The 19127-nt window shown below is 34.9% G+C and overlaps 1 protein-coding gene and 1 pseudogene across 1 annotated transcript in view; both read right to left on the reverse strand.

The window, feature by feature from the left end:
* The window catches only part of ZNF804A (zinc finger protein 804A), a 73338-nt gene extending 61162 nt beyond the window's left edge, over window positions 1-12176 (reverse strand). Inside the window, exon 1 of the mRNA XM_008073312.1 lies at window positions 12035-12176. The gene's annotated coding sequence lies outside the window, so the exon portion shown is untranslated. The remainder of the gene's footprint in view (window positions 1-12034) is intronic.
* The window catches only part of LOC103275914, a 67528-nt pseudogene extending 55350 nt beyond the window's left edge, over window positions 1-12178 (reverse strand).
* Between the last annotated feature and the right edge of the window lie 6949 nt (window positions 12179-19127).

The following is a 19127-nucleotide window of genomic DNA, read 5'->3' on the forward strand; positions in this document are numbered from 1 at the left end:
GTGCGGTGGCCGGGAGCGGCCCCTGCACTCCAGTCCGGGTGACAGAGTGAGACTCCAACTCAAAAAAAAAAAAAAAAAAAAAAAAAAAAATTTATATGATTGTTTTTCTGAGTTGTTAAATCAATTCCTACTTGCAAATAATATGTAAGATCTTCTATTGATCCACATCATTATGACTGGATATTATCAAACTTAATATTTTCAAATTAGTAGGAATAAAAGTATTGCTTATTTTTGATTAATTTAAAATATATCCATGAGTCTTTAGAGTTTCCTTCCCTGTATTAAGAGCTCATTTTAAAAAATCTAATTCTACTTCGGTTGTTTTTATTTTACTTCTGCATTCATATTTTTAAGGTAAGATCTAAACACTAAATCCTCTTTGATTATGTAGATTGCAAATATATTTTCCTAATTCTAGGCTTTCTTTTTTACTTTCTTTATAGAAAATTTGCTATAATAAACTATATCATATTTGATGTGAAGTTATCAATCTTGCCCACTATACTTTGTGTTTTCAATGTTTTCTTTAAAATATATGTATATATTCTGAAGTTATACAAATATTTCCTTAGATATAGTCCTAAAATCTTTAAAGCTTTGACTTTCATTTTAAACTATTATGTCACCTGACATTGATATTATGTTTTTGTTTGTTTTGTACAGAAAGGATCAATCTCTTTTGAAAATATGAATAGTTAGTAATAAAATACACATTTTAAAAAAGTACGCCCTTTCCATATTGATCTGCTTTCTACCTCTGCCATTCAAAGAATTTCCAAACATAAGTGGATCTTTATGTAACAGCTCTATATTTTATTTCATCCATTAATCTGTCTATACCTGCATCAACAGAACATGTCTTAAGAATTAAGAATTGTTGAGGCAACCCCTTCAGTTCTAGTTATCTCTTCAGCACTGTATTCATTCTAACTTACAATTTTGGAATCAGTTTGTGAAATTCACTACAGAGAACATTAAGGATTTGAGTACAAGTTTGTTGAATTTGAGATCAGTTTGAGCGCAAATTGTAACTCTAAGATTGTATCTATTCCATATTTATTAAATACATGAACATATTTTGTCCTTTCATTTAATGCATTTCAAAAATAATTTTTTAACTTTCCTAATTTCGAGTCGTACAATTTTTTTAGATTTGCCATTTTGTACCTTATAATGTCTTATAATGCTCTTTTTTTTGGTTTTTAAAAAACTTTTGTTTTGTAAAATTTGTTGAAAGTCTAGAAATGCAATATTATAACAACTTTTCAGACTTTCATTAGAGCATCAAAACATTTGTGAATAATATAATAATAGTTTTATTTCTATACTTTAGTCTTTATGCTGTTCATTTTTTGAGTCTAAGACCTCAGTATACTGATAAAAGGGTAGTGGGCTTTTTTCACACCATTCTGGCTGCCCAGGTGTCCACAATTTCACCTATTCATGCAGTACATTGTTAGTAAAACCAGCATTTGAGAAAATCACTCAGAGGCTCAATAATTAGCCTTCCTGGAACCACCAACACAAGTGCCAGTGTAGGGTGACCCAGGTCACAAGAATAAGTCACAAGGTTTAGCCCACCACCACTACCACCAAAACCTGAAGAAGGGCCAGTCTAGCTTTCCAGTCCCCAGCACAGCTTCACCATGGCTTCCACAATGACCACAACAACACACCACAGAAACCACAAATAATACTGATGCTATTTATTCATAATGTTATTAAGATTATAATATTATATTATTATAATTTCAAAGAAATTATACAGAGTCTTCACCATGTCACACATCAAAAAGCAAAGGCAAATGGCAATCCCCAATCAACATCATAGTCACATCTTCAAGAAAAAGTACACACCCAATGAAAGTAAATTTAAAAATAAGAAGAAGGAACTGTCGCACAGAAATCAATGTAAAGTCACAGGAAACAAAAATAGAAGGTAATATGACATCTAAAAGGAACACAATAATTCTCTGGCAATAGAATCTTTTTTATTTTTCTTTATTTTAAAGAAGTGGGGGATAATTCGGGGTTAGCTATACAAATGTTCATTATGCAATTCCCTCGTTAATGAGGTCAGTTTGAGCGCAAACATGCATGTTCAGGTATATTTTTGGTAGAATGACTTGAGTTCATCCAGGTATATTCCCAATAGGGAGATTCCTGGGGCATATAGAAGGTCTATTTCTAATTCTTTCAGAAATTGCCATGCTGTCATCCAGAGAGATTGCAGTAGTTCAGCAATAGATTCTAACCAAAAGTTAATCTTGAAATCCACATAAATATTAAAAATATTAATTTTAATAAAGCTCAATAAGATGCAAGAAAAAATATGCATCTTAGATTTGTTTTTAATTTTTAATTTTAAATATGTGGGGTACAATTCAGGGTTAGATATACAAAATGTACATTATGCAGGTACCCTTGTCAATGAGGTGTGCCCCCCTCCCCTGACAGTTTCCCACTACTGCCAATCCCAACCCCACCCTCCCCTGGCAGCTTCCCACTACTGCCAATCACTTTCTTATAGTATTACAATAGTTGTTCAAGGTCCACTCATGAGTGAGAACACGTGATACTCGGTTCTTTGTTTCTGTTATAGATCACTCAGTATTATAGCCTGTAAACCAAAACACAGAACTCAGAAAATCAACTCAGGATATGAATGAGAAATTTGCCAAAAGGATAGATATCTTTTTAAAGAGAAACACAGAAATTCTGAAACTGAAGAATTCATTGAAGGAAATACAAAACACAATGGAAAGCTTTAACAATGAACTAGACCAAGCAGAATAAATAATTTCAGAGCTTGAAGACAAGCCTTTAAAAATAATGCTATCGGTTTTATTTAAATGAATAATAATAATAAAGACCAAAGCCTTCAAAACATTTGAGACTACATAAAGCAAACTATCAATATTCCTGAGGGTGAAGAAAGATTGAAAAGAAACTTTTAAAACTTACTTAACATAATAATAAGTAAAAATGTCCCAATATTCCTAAGAGATTTAGATATATAAGTACCGGAGGCTCAATGATTCTCCCCAAAATACAATGTACAAATGACATTGTCATGGCATATTTTAAACAGGATGCTTAAAGTCAAAGTGAAACAACAAATTTTAAAATCAGCAGGGGAAAAGCACGTAGTCACCTACAAAGAAAACCCCATCAGACTAACAGTATACCTCTCAGCAGAAAGTGTATAGGTCAGGAGAGAATGGGATGACACAAGGGCTACACAAAACAAAACAAGAAAACCTGTGAGCCAAGAATTCAAAGACTCTAAATCAGCACGATTACACTTCATAAACAAAGGATAAATAGTTTTATCCTAGACTAGCAAATGTTGAGGATATTTGTCACCACTACACCAGCCCTACAAGAAATGTTCAAAGAAGTCCTCAACTTGGAAGTGAAAAAAATGATATTCATAAAAACATTAAAAAGTATAAAAGTTACTGAAAAAGCAATCACAAAAAGGACAAAGAAAAAGGAATCAAATGATATCACCACAAAGTTCTACTTGACAACAAGGACAAACATTCAGAGAAAAAGAAAGAAACAACAAATTTATAAAACAACTAGAAAGCAGTTAATGATATGATAGAAGAAAACCTCACATATCAATATAAACCTTGAATGTAAATGGATTAAATGCTCCACTTAAAAGATACATATTGACTGAATGGACTAAAAAACATTATCCAAATATATGCAGCTTAAAGAAAACTCATCTTAATTGTAAAGACACATACAGAGTAAAAGTAAAGTGCAAACTGGGCTCAGTGGCTCAGCCTGTAATCCCGTGCCTTTGGGAGGCTGAGGTGAGTGGATTGCCTGAGCCCGCAGGTCCGAGACCCACCTGGGCAGTGAGACCTCATCTCTACAAAAATCAAAAAATCAGCCGGGTGTGGTAGCGCGCGCCTGTAATTCCGGCTACTTGGAAGGCTGAGGTGGAAGGATCACCGGAGCCCAGCGGGTTGAGGCTGCGTTGGCCAGGAGTGGCCACTGCACTCCAGTCTGGGCGACCAAGTGAGACTCCAACTCAAAAAAAAAAAAAAAAAGTAAAGTGTAGAAGAAGATATTATGCAAATGAAAACCAAAAGCCAGCAAAAGTTACTAAACTTATATCAGATAAAACAGTCTTTAAGTAGAACACAATAAAATACTAAAGTCATTATATAATGATAAAACAATCAATTCAACAAGAAGATGTAATAATTCTAAAATCATATGCCTCCAATGCTGGAGCATGCAGATTCATAAAACAAATATTACTAGATCTAAAATAAGAGACAGACAGCATGCAATCATAGTGGGGAACTACAATATCTAATTCAGAGCATTGGAAAGATTACAGAATAGAAAATCAACAAAGACCCACTGGACTTAAATTGGACTTTAGACAAGACCAAATTGGTCTAGCAGACATTTTCAGAACATTTTACAGACAATTGCAGAATATGCATTATTCTCATGAAAAAAGAAGTATTTTTCCATGACAGGTCATATTTTTGGTCACAAAAGTGTCTCAGCAAAGTTTTAAAAATCCATATCATATCAAGTATTTTCTTAGACCACACAGGAATAAAACTAGAAATCAATACCAAAAGAAACTTCATAAACTAATACATGAAAATTAAAAAACATGCCCTGAATTATAAGTAAATCAGTGAAGAAATTGTGGTAAAAAAATTAAAAATTATTTGAAACAAATGAAAATGGAAGCAAAAAATATCAAAACTCACAGGATACAGTGGAATGAGTGTTAAGGGAAAAAGTTTGTAATATTAATTTCTTACATTTAAAAAGTAGAAATATTACAAATTAGCAAACTAATTATGCACTTCAAAAAATTGGAAAAGAACAAACCAAACCCCAAATTAGAAGAAATTAAAATTTAAAAATCCAAGCAAAGCTAAATTAAATAAAGAACAAACAACACCACACAAAAGATCAACAAAATGGAGTTGGTTCTTTGAAAAGATAAATAAAATTGACAAATTTCTAGCTAGAATAACTAAAGAAGAAGAGAACAGATCTAAATAAACAAAATCAGAAATGTAAAAGGAGATATTACAACCAATATCACAGAAATACAAACAATCGTTATAGACTATTATGAACAACTGTATGCTCACAACCTTGAAAACTTAGAATAAATGTAAAAATTCTTGGAAACAAACTTTTCATATTAAACCAGGAAGACATAGAAAACCTAAACATGTTGATAACAAATAGTGAGATTGAAATAGTAATACGAAATTTCACAACAAAAAAATGCCCAGGATCAGATGAATTCACAGCCAACTTTTACCTATCACATAGACAACTAATACCAATTCTCCTGAAACTGTTCCCCAAAATCTTTGTGGATGAAATTCTCCCTAACTTATCCCATAAAACCACTATCACCTTGATATATAAACCAGACAAGGACACATTAATAAAAGACAACTATAGTCCAATATTCCTGATGAACATAAGATGCCAAAATCTTCAAAAAAAATACTGAAAAACTGAATCCAACAGCACATCAAAAATAATACACAATAATCAAGTGGGGTTTATACCAGAATTGCAAGGATGGTTCAGCATACACAAATCAATAAATGTAATGCATTACATAAATCAAATTAAGGATAAAAACCATATGATCTCTATACATACAGAAAAAGTATTTGATAAAATTCAACTACTTTTATGATAAAGACTCTCAATAGACTAGGCGTAGAAAGAACATACCTCAGAATAATAAAGGTCATATATGACAAACAGATCACGCTGAACTGGAAAAGTTGAAAGTATTTCCTGTAAAAACTAGAACAAGATGAGAAGGGCCTTTTCTTCCTCCCATTTTTTCCATCAAAGGTCCAAGGGTTCCCCCAGAGCCACCTCATCGTCTTCCAAAGCTAAATTGAAGCCACCTTGGTCCATGTCCCGGCCACCTTGGAAGTCACCTCTGTCTTCACCACAGCCACCTCTGAACGTTCTACCGGGACATCCATGGTCCACGAGGCCACCTTTTCCTCCTCACATGCTACCAGGCCCACCTCTGTCATGATCATCACCCAGGTGTGGAAAGGGCAGTGGGAGGAAGCCTTCAGGCTTTAGGGCCTTAAATTGGTTGCATTCTGTTCTCCAGGTAATGCTCTGATTTTCACAACCCGGAATAGGACACTGCCAGACTTCAGCCTGGTGCTGGACCTTGCCTCCCCTAGAGGGGGTCTCTCGGGAGCCCTGGGGCCTTCTTGGAAAGAAGTCTCTTCTGTCTCCTCCATGGCCTCCCATGAGACCCATGGGTCCACCAGGACTACTTGGGGCCCCTGGACCTCCGTGGAGTGGTGGTAACATCCCTCTGCCATCATGCAGTGGCATACCACTAAGCATGCTGTTTATGGAGGCTTCTCCCAAGCAAGATAAAATTTAAGTTTGCTCCCTTGAAGATCTTTCCTGTCAAACCACTCCAAAGTAGCATTGGCAGTTGGTGGATCTTCATAGGACACTGTGGCATGACCTTTGGGGTTTCTTGTTTCCTTGTCCAGGTAGATGTGAACCATGGGTTGTCCAGTTATCTTGTTCATTTTAACAACCCCACACTGCTTAAAGAAGTCTACCAGATCAACTATAGTCATATTGTCATTTAATCCTTGCACATAAATTTCACTGTTGTCAGAGTCTTCATCTGGATCTACAGATGGGCCTAGATCAAAATCTAGTCCTTCATTCATAGGTCCACCAGGCTTATTGAACCACCTCACTCTCTATTGCCCAGTCCATGAGTCCTCCTTCCCACTCACCTCTGCTCATGCACGAATTCTCTTCTTCCTCTGACTCAGTTATTAGGGCTATTCACGGTGCAGTTCTCTCCTGCTCTGGAAAAATTTTCCAGGCTCCTGCCCATAAACACACATACTACTGGGGTGGTCCTGTCAAAATGAACTCTGCTGCCCATAGCTGCTTCTCTGTTGGCTATATTGACTTAAAGCTTGGCTGTAGAATTCAGTTTGGAGGAGGTGAGTAATTAATGCAAATCTTCTGCCCATAGCTGCTTCGTTAACAATAGTTATTCTGCTGTTCATAGTTGCTCGGTTACCCACAAGTGTTCTGCTGAGAATAACTGCTCTGATCATAACTAGTCAGTTGTGTAGAGGAATAGCTGGTAGGAGGACAGGATGGAGGTGTGGTGACTGGCTGCATGGCGTAGCTCCCAGATACCTGGGGGTAACTGTAGTTACTCTGTCCTTATCCTAGGCTGCACTAGTTATAATCCCCTGTGCTATATTGAAACTGATTAGTCTCAGAGGGCTTGTTATCATCCTGCTGTCTTGTAGGTACCATACCTGCTGGATGCTGTCCATAGGCTGTGTAAGCAGGCTGAAAGTCATGTGCAGACTAAGCTGCATAGGAGGCCAGGGTGGTGGTGACTGTAGCAGTGGTTGGTGGTATCAATAAGCACCAGTGCCATACCCCTGAACTGGCCGGCTGTATGCCTGGGGGGCAGTTGGAGTAGGATAACCAGTGGGAGGCTGTCCATAAGAAGTTGCATAAGTGGCCTGCTCACAGGTTGCAGTGGTCTGAGCCTGGGTAAAGCTGACATAAATTGTTTCACATATGCCTGGGTGGTCTGTGCATATCCTTGAGTTGGCTGAGTAGTGTAAGCACTGTAGCCTTGCTGGACTGCAGCTTGGTTGTAGGTACTGTAAACCGTGGACAACTTTTTTTCTCCCGAGGTGAATTTTTTTTCCCCTGGAGTAATTTGTATGTGTTCACCAAGAGCTCAGGGCAGCTTTCATCTTAATCCAGAAGTCTCATGGTTCACCAACTGCAGTCCATGGTTAATTTTCCAGACTACAAAGCTCACAGTAGTATTTACTCTGAATTCAATTTCACACTTTGTAGGTGATCATTACTGCAGGCCGAGGTTTCAGCTAGTAACTTCCTACTCCTCAGTCTCCCATGGAGGTGGGGTGACTCTTTGGAGATGTCATTCTTTCTAGAGATTCAGCAATTTAATAAAATAAAATTGTATTGTGGAGGATCTATTTGTTTTATTATAGAAGGGGCCTTTCGGAGTATTTCGTGTGAAAACTCTAAGGCATTTTTGAAAATATCATTTGCTCTTAATTACTTTCTCACATAAAAAATTAATGACTCAAAATATGCATTTAAAATATATCAAAATTAAATGGTTTTATATGTATAAAGAACGTTGTGAAGTGCACATATTATGTATAAGTTGTTGCTATTATTATCATCAGTATTTTTCATGGTATAAAGGATGAGCATTTGTGAATGTGGAAATAATTCAAGTAACTCGTGTCTTTTAACAAACACTACATCCTCATAAATAATATTATTCTTACAAATAATTTAATCTATATATATCATTTTATTCTTTGAAACTTTTACCTACCTGAAAAACGTGACTCATTACAAACTCACAAAGTGAATTTTGGCTCCAGCCTTTTTACATTTATTTATGTAAGTAGCATTGATTGGGTGTCTAAACTGGGCGAGACACTGCACTAGATACTGTGAATCATGAAGACACAAGAAACAATCTCTGCCCTTAAAGAGTTACAATCCAATGTCTTTCGAATTGCAAAGGTAAAAAAAAATTCAAAAAATAACCCCTAACATGTGAGCTATTGTAATCACCTGTGCACACCTGTGCTTCTTTTTCTTTTTAACCCTCTTGTTGCAAGACTTAGTGATAAGTACTTGAGAGAGATTTTGAAGTTATGCAAAAAAAAAAAAAAGTGGATGAAAGAAAACAGATTTTCCTTTGAAGTTTAGAGTTCAAAGCACCACAAAGTCTGTCATAACAATTTGCAAAGACTCATGAACCAGGCAAAACATCTCTTAGGTAAAGATTATCTGGATGCGTTTTTGACTCTGTTAGCCTACATGAAGCAACAACAGATCTTCATTGGGAAGCCTAAATAAAGATGGTCTCAAAGATAAATTGTTAGTGTCTCAAACATCTATGAGAAAAGACATTTTATTAAATAGTAATAATAAACACTTATGAAATATTGAGTTTTTGCTGCTTTCCAAGTACTTGCAAAGTGTGTTCTGGTGCATTCTCTCATTTAATGGAGCTATAATGAATAGTTAAGTTCATGGATCCTTTGACTATTTAACTCAAGGCCAAAAAGCTGGTAGGTGGCAGGGTTAAGACTCATTCAACTAGTAAATCCTCCTCCTTTTCTCCATCCTTTGACTCTTAGAATCATACCTTTGTAGGGAATGAAGGAATTGGATGTGTGGCCTCTTGCTGTTTCCTAATTCCATTTTTAAAAATGTCTAATTCAATAAGGCTTACCCCCATGAAAGTTAAGCATTGATAATATGGACAATAAGTATACAAGTTGAGTATCCCTTAACAGAAATGCTGGGACCTGAAGTGTTTCTGATTTGGGGAGTCTTTTTTTCAGATTTTGGAATATTTGCATTACACTTACCCAGTTGAGCAAATTCAAATCCAGAGTCCAAAATCCAAACTGTTCAAATTAACAGCTCCTTTGAGTATAATGTTGGTGTTCAAAAAGTTTCAGATTTTGAAATATTTCAGATTTCAGATTTCTGAATCAGTGATACTGAACCTGTACCTGTTTCCTATGAAAGTGTTTTCTACAGAAAACCAAAAAGATTGTTTTGACCAATAGATAGCTTAATATTTTAAGATTTTGTTGTTGTTGTTGCAAGCAATAATAAATATTAAGAAGACATTTGGGTGTTTTTTGTCTGTTTTGTCTTAAATCCATTTATTAATAGCAAACTGAACTATCTCTCAGAATTTACAGATGAAATCAACTAAGAAGTTGTAGAAAAGACTCTTTTTATGAATCTGAAAGCCATTAGAAATCAAAATTGTTGTTTCCATACTCTCTCTCCTTCAATTTTTATGGTCAATTACATTTCATTCTGTTTTTAAAAAATGCAATCTAGCTTTCTTAGCTTTTCAAAGGACTTTAACCACTGAACAAGACTCATGTTTTCAAGTGTTAGGTCCAGCCATTATCAGAGAGTTGATAATTTTTAGTTTTTGTTGTTGTTTTTTATGGTCTCTTAACTTCAAATTTTTAGGAGTGAAAAATTTGAACTATCTACCTCCAATCTGGGTTTTTTTTTTTTTCCCAAAGTACTCAATGTGTTGGAATCATGTGGTAAAAACACAGATTGCTGTCATAGTCGTGATGTCTTTGCTCAGAAGAGAGAGTGCATTATCTAGAAAGACACCCTCAAAGATGTGCTACTATTCTATGGGAAATACATATAATTATTATATATATTTTAAATATTTTCAGCTATTGGGACATTATCTTGTATTGAATTAATCAATTAGAAGTATGCCATCTACAAGAGCTTATGGGTATTTTTAAAGGGTATCTGTCTCAAGGGTTTGATGCCCCTGAGTGATGTCAAAGATGAGTCTCTGAACCTTCAAAATAACAAGTTACATCCAGCCTGAATTGTCTTTAGATTTTTGGTATAGAATATATAATATCATAAATCACTAAAAATATGAAACTGAATAAGTCCTAAAGATAAACTTAGTGAGTTTGTTCTTCAAGAAAACCAATGGCTAAATGAAACATTCTTTGGGAAGAGATAATAATAACTAGTAAGATATTCTTAACACACACACACACACACACACACACACACACACACACACACACACTTTCAAATACCTACTTTACAGAATGCAACATATGTGTACTAACACATCTTGGGCTTTTAGATTCCTAGAAAAATCAGAAGAACAACTTTCTAAGATTTGTTACTTTAGGAATAGCATTACAGAATTATTTGATAAAACAAATGATAGTAACAGTAGGACAAAATCAATAGTATTCCCTGATTAATTTTAATGTTCAAATCAAGTACTTACATATTTATATGTATGGTTTTTATGTAAGAAAAAATATTTCTATCCAAACTTTTCCCTTAACCAGTGTGCCAGTGGATCTACTACTAGGAAAAAGAGAAGCCAGGGCAGATCATTAAGCGTTGTATACACTAATTACTGAGGCATGTAATTGAAGGCTAACTTCTTCCCTATGTAAGCCTCCCTAAGCAAAGTTTAGTTGATATGAACAATTGGAGGGACTGATAGCAAATAATACACATGATTGGTTCATAAACATTTAACATGATCACTCCCCCTACTCTTTCTTACTTGCATCGAATAACTCAGGTTTTGACGAAAAGTTAGTATAAGTTCAGCTAATTTAAAATGCGCCCTTTATTGATACCAAAATGAATACTGTGGATGGTACTTGTGGGTGATGAGTAAAATGCAAGATATTTATAAATTAATGCTTATTCTGAAATATTATGTCAAGGAAGCTAAACAAAAATAAAGTTGCATTGGTAAATATAAAGTATATTGGAAAATGGAAGCTGTACTAACTTCATTTCTAACATCGCCATTTTAAATATATTTCATAGAGAGTTAAAAAATCAATATTGAATTTATAATTGACAGTAAAATAAAAACAATATTAAAATGAATTAGATCAGACATATGTTAAGTACTTAGTAACTCTAGGTCATTTTTAGGACACCATATCTTTGTGTTCATATTTTCACGATAGTGTAAATCTAAAATATTTTGTATAAAAAACTATGTACAAAATTTGTTTAGATTTCATAAATATATTTATATGTTACCTTTATAATATATAAATGGTTGATTAAAATATATAGATAATACATTTGAGGAGACTTACAGGACTATAATCATCACTTACAGAGTATTACCAAAATATTGTCACTAAAAGGCATCTGAATGTTTTTACTTTATGTTGACATTTATTTTAGGCTTTATTTTTTGTGTTTAGTTTTCAAATGAACTTTGTTGTACGTCCTCAAACTACCATGCCAGAATGACATCTTTTAAAAATTGTACATCAAAGAAAATTAAACAAAAATATCATATCATATTCATATCGTCCACACAATTCAAAATGCTACACAAGTTCAGAAATGTGAGACATTTAGTGTATGTTTGTCTTACCTGCTTGTGAGCATGGTCATATGAATTAATGTGATTGTCAAACTCCTGATGCTTATAGTACTGCTTGTCACAGAGCTCACAGTAAAAATTGGCCTTTAGATCTTCCAGAGCTTTCGCTATGTTGTTTTCCTTCTCAGCATAGTCCTGAAAAATAAAATTTCAAGGAAGGATACAATTAGTTCTCCCTTGATTTACTTTGTTCTGACAGCTGTCAATTTCATTGAACTAATAAAAGTTAGAAAAGGAAAATAACAAAGAGAAAAAATAAACACTAGCAAATTAAATTAGAATAAAATGTGTCTTAAAAATTAAAAACCTTACAGAAGAAGCCAAAATAAATAATAGAAAGAAATGCATAATATGAAGGAGAAAATCAAACTATAGAAAGAAATAGAAGCCCTTGATTGAACAAGTTCCTAAGCTGGGTTAGCATGAAAAAAAAAAAAAAGTAACGAAAATCATATAGCTTTGTTGATTCAACTGTGGATTCCTGAAAATGGCTTAGTTAACACAAAACCTTTCTATTCTGCTATTCTGGGCATCTAAACTGTGTCCTGTTTGAAGAGGTCTATGTTGGTGCACAAATACTCAAATTTCGTATTTTGGTTTTTTGTTTCCTTAAATATCCATATACTAACTGATTATTCATCCTAACTAGATTTCATTTGACTAATGTTCTCATCTTGACCCATATCAATTTAGACTGAACTTTAAAATAATCTCTAGTCTTTAGAAAATAAGACACTTTTCTTCAAGTTATTTACCTAAATTGAAAAGGATTAACCTGCATAAGCAGATTGTTTTTATCAAGCTCACAACAAATGAAAACAGTGATATAACCACACTCATGAAAAAAATGAAAATATACTCAGTTATCATTCGCTTTTGTTTACAAAGCATAGAATAGCAGAATGTTTGTGACTTAAGTTTTCTTAAACCTACATTCACTTGCTATCCTGTCTCCTTATTTGTTTTTTGCTTTTTTTTTTTTTAGTTTTGAGTTGGAGTCTCACTCTGTCACCCCTGCTGAAGTACAGTGGCATGCTCATGGCCACTGCAACCTCGACCTGCTGGGTTTAGGTGCTCCTTCCGCCTCAGCCTTCCAAGTAGCTGGAACTACAGGCATGCACCACCACACCTAGCCAATTTTTTGATTTATTGTAGAGATGAAATCTAGCCAAGTTGCCCAGGCTGATCTCGAACCCATGGGCTCAGGCAATCCTCTCATCTCAGCCTGCCAAAGTACTGAGATTACAGGTGGTGAGCCATCACATCCAGCCTCCTAACTCTTAGTGTTGTCAGGCATGAGTTAAGTTTACATGTTGAAACTGGCCAATATTTTCACTGAAGTACTAATGTGAAGACATACACTTCAGTTCTCACAATAGACTATATTGTTTCTAACTGCTAGATTTTCTTATATTCAACTGCTTTAAAATTCAAAATAACTGCATATTCAATCCTCTTATATGCTACTATAAGACACTCTCTTAGGCACTGGGATTTAGAGAAGAAATGATGTAATCTTCTATATGGTAGTGGCACTTATTCTTCCCTAATCTGTAAGCTATAAAGTTTGAATGTATGAATGTTTAACTTGCTTCTGCAAAATCTAAAAGTGATTTAACAAATGACTAATAGTTTCCTAATTTTATTGTACTGTATAATTGTCCACACATCACATATAATAAAGTTCACAGTGATTTGGGGTTCATGCCTTAAAGTAATCAATAAATATGTTTGGCATCATCTATAACCACATAGCCCACTTTCTCACTTGAAAGACAGTGATCCATTGTTATGTATGATTAGCTTTATCAACTGTACAGCAAAGGTAATTGCTATAGTTTGGATGTTTGTCCCATCCAAATCTTATGTTGAAACTTGACCCCACTGTTGAACGTGGACTTGATGGAAGGTGTTTGGGTTTGAAGGTGGATCCTCATGAATAGATTAATGCCCACCAGAGTGTATTGAATGAGTTCTTGATCTATTTGTTCTCATGAGAGCAGATTGTTATAAAGGTGTTTGGAATCTCCCCACTTGTTCTCTCTTGCTTCTTCTCTCATTGCATGAACTTTGAACATGCCAGCTCTCCCCTTCCCCTTTCACCAGAATCGGAAGCAGCCTGAGATTCTCATCAGATGCAGAAACTGGCACCATGTTTCCTGTGCAGCCTACAGAACCATGAACCAAATAAACCTCTTTTCTTTAAAAATTATCAAGCCTCAGGTATTCCTTTATGGCAACATAAATGAACTAAGACAATGATAAATGATAAAATAATTTCAATTGCTTATGCATGATTCTATCAATTTCAATAATTAACATGCCATTTCTTAGCATATTTGTTAATTATTCCCTATTATTCTATTTGATTGCTTCTGTTATATTAAAACATTTCATTTTAAAATATAAAAATGATTAATATAGATCTAAATTGCTTACTGAATTTTTTTGTCTGAATTGCTTACTAAGATCTTCAAAATAATAGTTTGTGAATTATCCAATTTAAATGAAATAAGAATTAAGTAATATGATTTCAAGGCTAAAGTGTGTGAAGTAGAGATAACATCCTAATCAATATAGTAGTTATGTTATAATGGCAACAGTTTTTGGTTGACAGCTGAATTAGCTCTCAGAACAGTCTTGAACTAACAGAAATTTCTCAGTAAACTAGTTGAATCTTCCAATTAATTATAATTACGGTAGGACTACTTTCTCTTTCTAAATATTTTATTATTTCTTATTGTGGTATAAGTTATTTTTTCTTTCTGAGATTGTAACGTCTCCAGAGAAGCAATAATTGCTTCCTGTTTTTTATGGAACAGAGATTCTTGCAAATAGCTTTCTTCAACAATATTAGTTTCAGCCTAGATTTGAAGAGAAAAACAGTAATTTAATGACAGCTGACATTTGTTCAGTGCTTATTTAGGGCCAGGCACTAATTGAGAATTTGAATGTATTCACATATCCAATCCTGATCAAAATGGTAGAGATTTGTATTCTCTACATTTTCTCACAGGAAAGTTAAGTAACTAGCCCCAAAACATAATGAATAAATATAAAGCCCATACTTGAACCCAAGTATTCTGGTCCATAGCTTTTAATTATTTTTTTTAAAAGGGAGTTGAGTATAATACTGCCCATGTATCCACCACTCAGTTTCAACAATTAACAACTCAAGATTAATCTTGGTTCATCTTATCTTATCCCATCTCACTGACTTGCATCTGGCCCATATAATTTTTAAGAACATTTCCAACTTCATATCATTTTATCTGTAAATCATTCATTGTGTATCTCTAAACTAGAAAGACTTTTAACAAGCATAATGACAGAATCAGTGTCTGATCTAAATAAATGAACTAAAACAACAGAGGAATCACAATTATACTTTATTACTATCAAATATCTAGTCAGTGTGTTCAAATAGTTCCAATTTTCTAATGTTTTAAAATGGGTTTTATACAGTAGAAAGATTTGGCTAGGGAAACTTCAGGGCTGTAAAAAGTCCCAAGCCCATTAACACCTGCAACAGCTGTTGCAAAACCAAGCCTGCAAGCAAGAAGCTAAGCTAGCAGACACTTCTCAAAAGGAGACATATGAGCAGCCAACAAATACATGAAAAAATGCTCAGCCTCATCAATCATCAGAGGAATGCAAATAAAAAGCACATTGAGATACCACCTAAATTCAGTAAGAATGGCCATCATTAATAAAAACAACAGATGCTGGTGAGGATGCAGAGAAAACGGAACACTTCTACACTGTTGGTGAGAAGACAAACTAGTTCAATCTTTTCGGAAAGCAGTGTGGCGATTCCTAAAAGAACTAGAAATTGACCTTCCATACGACCCAGCAATCTTCCTTCTGGGAATATACCTTGAGGAACTTAAATCACTCTACAGGCAAGATATCTGCACACGCATGTTTATTGCAGCACAATTTAAAATCACAAAACCATGGAACCAACTGTGCTGGCCATCAAAAACTGGACTGGATAAAAAAAACAGGCACAATAGAATAGTATGCACCCATAAAGAAGAACAGACATACGGACTTCACAGTAACTCAGATGGATTTAGAGTCTATAATACTCAGTGATTTATCACAGAAACAAAGATCTAGTATCACGTGTTCTCATTCAAAGGCAGATCCTGAACATTTACCATAATACTATAAGAAAGGGACTGGCAGTAGCAGGACACTGCCAGGGAAGAGTGGGGACATATAATGTAAGTAAGGGCACCTGATCTCAAACCAGGTTAAGTGGAGACCAAAGGGAGGCCCAAACTTTACCTGTAAGAGAATCACTTGTATAACTAATCCTAAATTGTACCCCACATCTTTAAAATAAATTTTAAAAAAAGATTTCACACCTACCTATTTATATCTTATCAGGCACACCTCCAGCAGCTTAGTCCTTTTATTCAAGATGCTTGTGATTAAGAGCCAACTGCACCAAAGCAAGAACTAGCTTAGAGACCCCTGGGGCATGTACAACAATAGTCAAGGTTGATCTAAGATAACCATGAAGTTTACCTTCATTATATGCCCAACATAATATCATTAGAATGATAATCCTATCAGGGTATGACCCTATCAGACCTGAAAATCCCTTGCCTGAAAAGAAGGAGTAACAGAGATTTAGCCCTAAGACCACGCATTACTAGGAAAAATCTACTCCAGACCTACTCCAAAAATCTACTCCATAACATCCATAAGAATAAAAGGTATAGCTCAACAACCGCTGGGGGCAGAAATAGCAGCCTTCCGTAGGCTGTTTCTGCCCTCTTTCTTGGGAATGTACTCTTTTCTGCTCAAGGAAGCAACTTGCTTATTCTGCTTCTCTGAGTGTCTCTTTTTTAGTTCATTCCAAAAGTGAACACTAGAATCTGACATCAACCATCTTATGCTGGGGACAACTCCCCTTTTTCTGGTAACAGGTTTTTCAATACAAGATTCAATTAAGGTTCATACAGTTTCTTGGTCTTTTTTTATTCTATAAATCCATAACCTTTTGTTTTTTTCTTCATTATCATTTATTTTGTAGAAAAAAATACCTTAAAAAAATTATACTTCACATTTCAAAAAAAGTTGAAAAACTAAAAAAGACAATAAACTTTTATATGGCCTTCACTTAAAATAATTGTTAATATTTTGACACTTGCATTTGTTCTTTTGCTCCATCTCTACTTCCTTTAAAATATTAAAAGAAACATTACATGGCTGAAAGTAAAGCTGCAGGAGATAGCATTGTAAGAAACATTTTGAACGAGATATTCACTTGATCTGAACTACAATCAAGAATCAGTGCTGCATTCTAGAAAGCATGAACACAATAGAAAGTTATTGTACGTGTGTCATAAGAAAGAAAGGTCATATGCATTGTCATTGATTATAAATGTTTAAAAATGTATGTTGGCTGTAAATATGTAAGGCTGACATGTCTCCTTCATTGTTGATGATATTAAAACAAGCATTCATTTACTGAAATTATAAAACAGATATTAAACTCAGCAGTTCCATTGCAGAAAGTAAAAAATACATTTGAAGGAGATGAAAAAGGAACACAGGTTCTCATACATACTCAAACCAGAAAGTTCTCTCTCTCTCCAGAAAAGTCATTCTGTATTGAAATATGAACACAGCTTCTGTAGTAGTGTGTCACTGAGAGTGACGAATACGGACAAGCTTTTGCAGCTATTCAGGTCATCTAAATGCATCTCATTTTATATACATCTAAAAACAGTAAAGACTGAATCCTTACTTTTAGGAAAGCAGTATGCATATAACTTCAAAGTATAAAATGAAGAATCTTAATTCATGGCTGGGTGCAGTGCATCACGCCTGTAATACCAGTACTTTGAGAGGCCAAGGCAGGAGGATTGCTCGAGGCCAGAAGTTCAAGACCAGTCTAGGCAACACAACAAGACCTCTTCTCTACAAAAGATCAAAATATACACCAGGAACTGTGGCGTACACCTGTAATCTCAGTTGCTTGGAAGTCACAGGTGGAAGAATCACTTAAGCCCAAGAGGTCAAGGCTGTGCAGAGCCATGCTCATGCCACTGTATCACCATGTGGGCAACAGAGTGAGACTTGAATTCAAAGGAAGGAAAAAATAATCTTAGTTGGTAACCTCAGCAACTGGGCAATGCAACACATTTTGTAGACAGTAAAGTAAAATAGAGAAGATAATTATTTACCCACACCAAGGACAATCCATCCATCCATTAGATACTAAAAATATAAACAGCACCAAAGTAGAACCTTTAAGGGAGAAAACATTTTTTTTTTTACAAAATGATGCGTCTCATGATGACTTCATCATAGCGTCTGGTGTCAAATGACACAGCCTCTCTTAAAAGTTATCCATAAGTGGATGTATCAAGTAACCTTCTCAGATGAACACAGGCTCCAAGAAGGAAGATATTTGTACCTGTTATGTTTACTGCTATATCTCCAGAGCTTTTAGCAGAGCCCAGCATTAGAAGACATGTTGGGAGCCGGCCAAGGAGGCCTACTGAGCATTAGGGATCAGGAAGGGCCGTGGACCCCAAGACTGCTAGGATGTGTTTGGGAGCCATAGACCCCATTTTCCTCCTCCTTTTAACATGCAGTGCAAGTACCTAAAGGAGCTCTGCTGATCTAAGCTGAAGGCTCTGTGACTGTGACAGGCATGGCTCACTCTAGAAACCCATTGTTCCTGTTTCCCATAAAACTGTGGTTTCGGCTTAGGTATTAGATATAATTCAAATTCAGGTCACATTTGGGAGCCTTTTATACATAATTCAAGCTTCTTTATAAGATTTAAAAGTATATTTGTAGAATTAGTATATACATTTAGAGAGCTGTTTCCAGCTTTAGATGGTATAGATGATTATCTAGGGTTACCAGAAATGGCCCAGCACGAACTTTGGACTGGGCCACATTCCTAAGGGCCCAGCATCCACTTTAGGCTGGGCTGCATTCTTTTAAACCGGTTCCTTAGTTATAATTAGTGTAGGTTTTTTCTACTTATAATAGAAACTGAATTTATTTTATTCATAGAAAGTATTTTTGAATAGGTCATTGATTGTACATGAGG

Source organism: Carlito syrichta, unplaced genomic scaffold (genome assembly GCF_000164805.1).
Source record: "Carlito syrichta isolate Samal-C Ts95f unplaced genomic scaffold, Tarsius_syrichta-2.0.1 Scaffold315819, whole genome shotgun sequence".
Taxonomy (NCBI): Eukaryota; Metazoa; Chordata; class Mammalia; order Primates; family Tarsiidae; genus Carlito; species Carlito syrichta.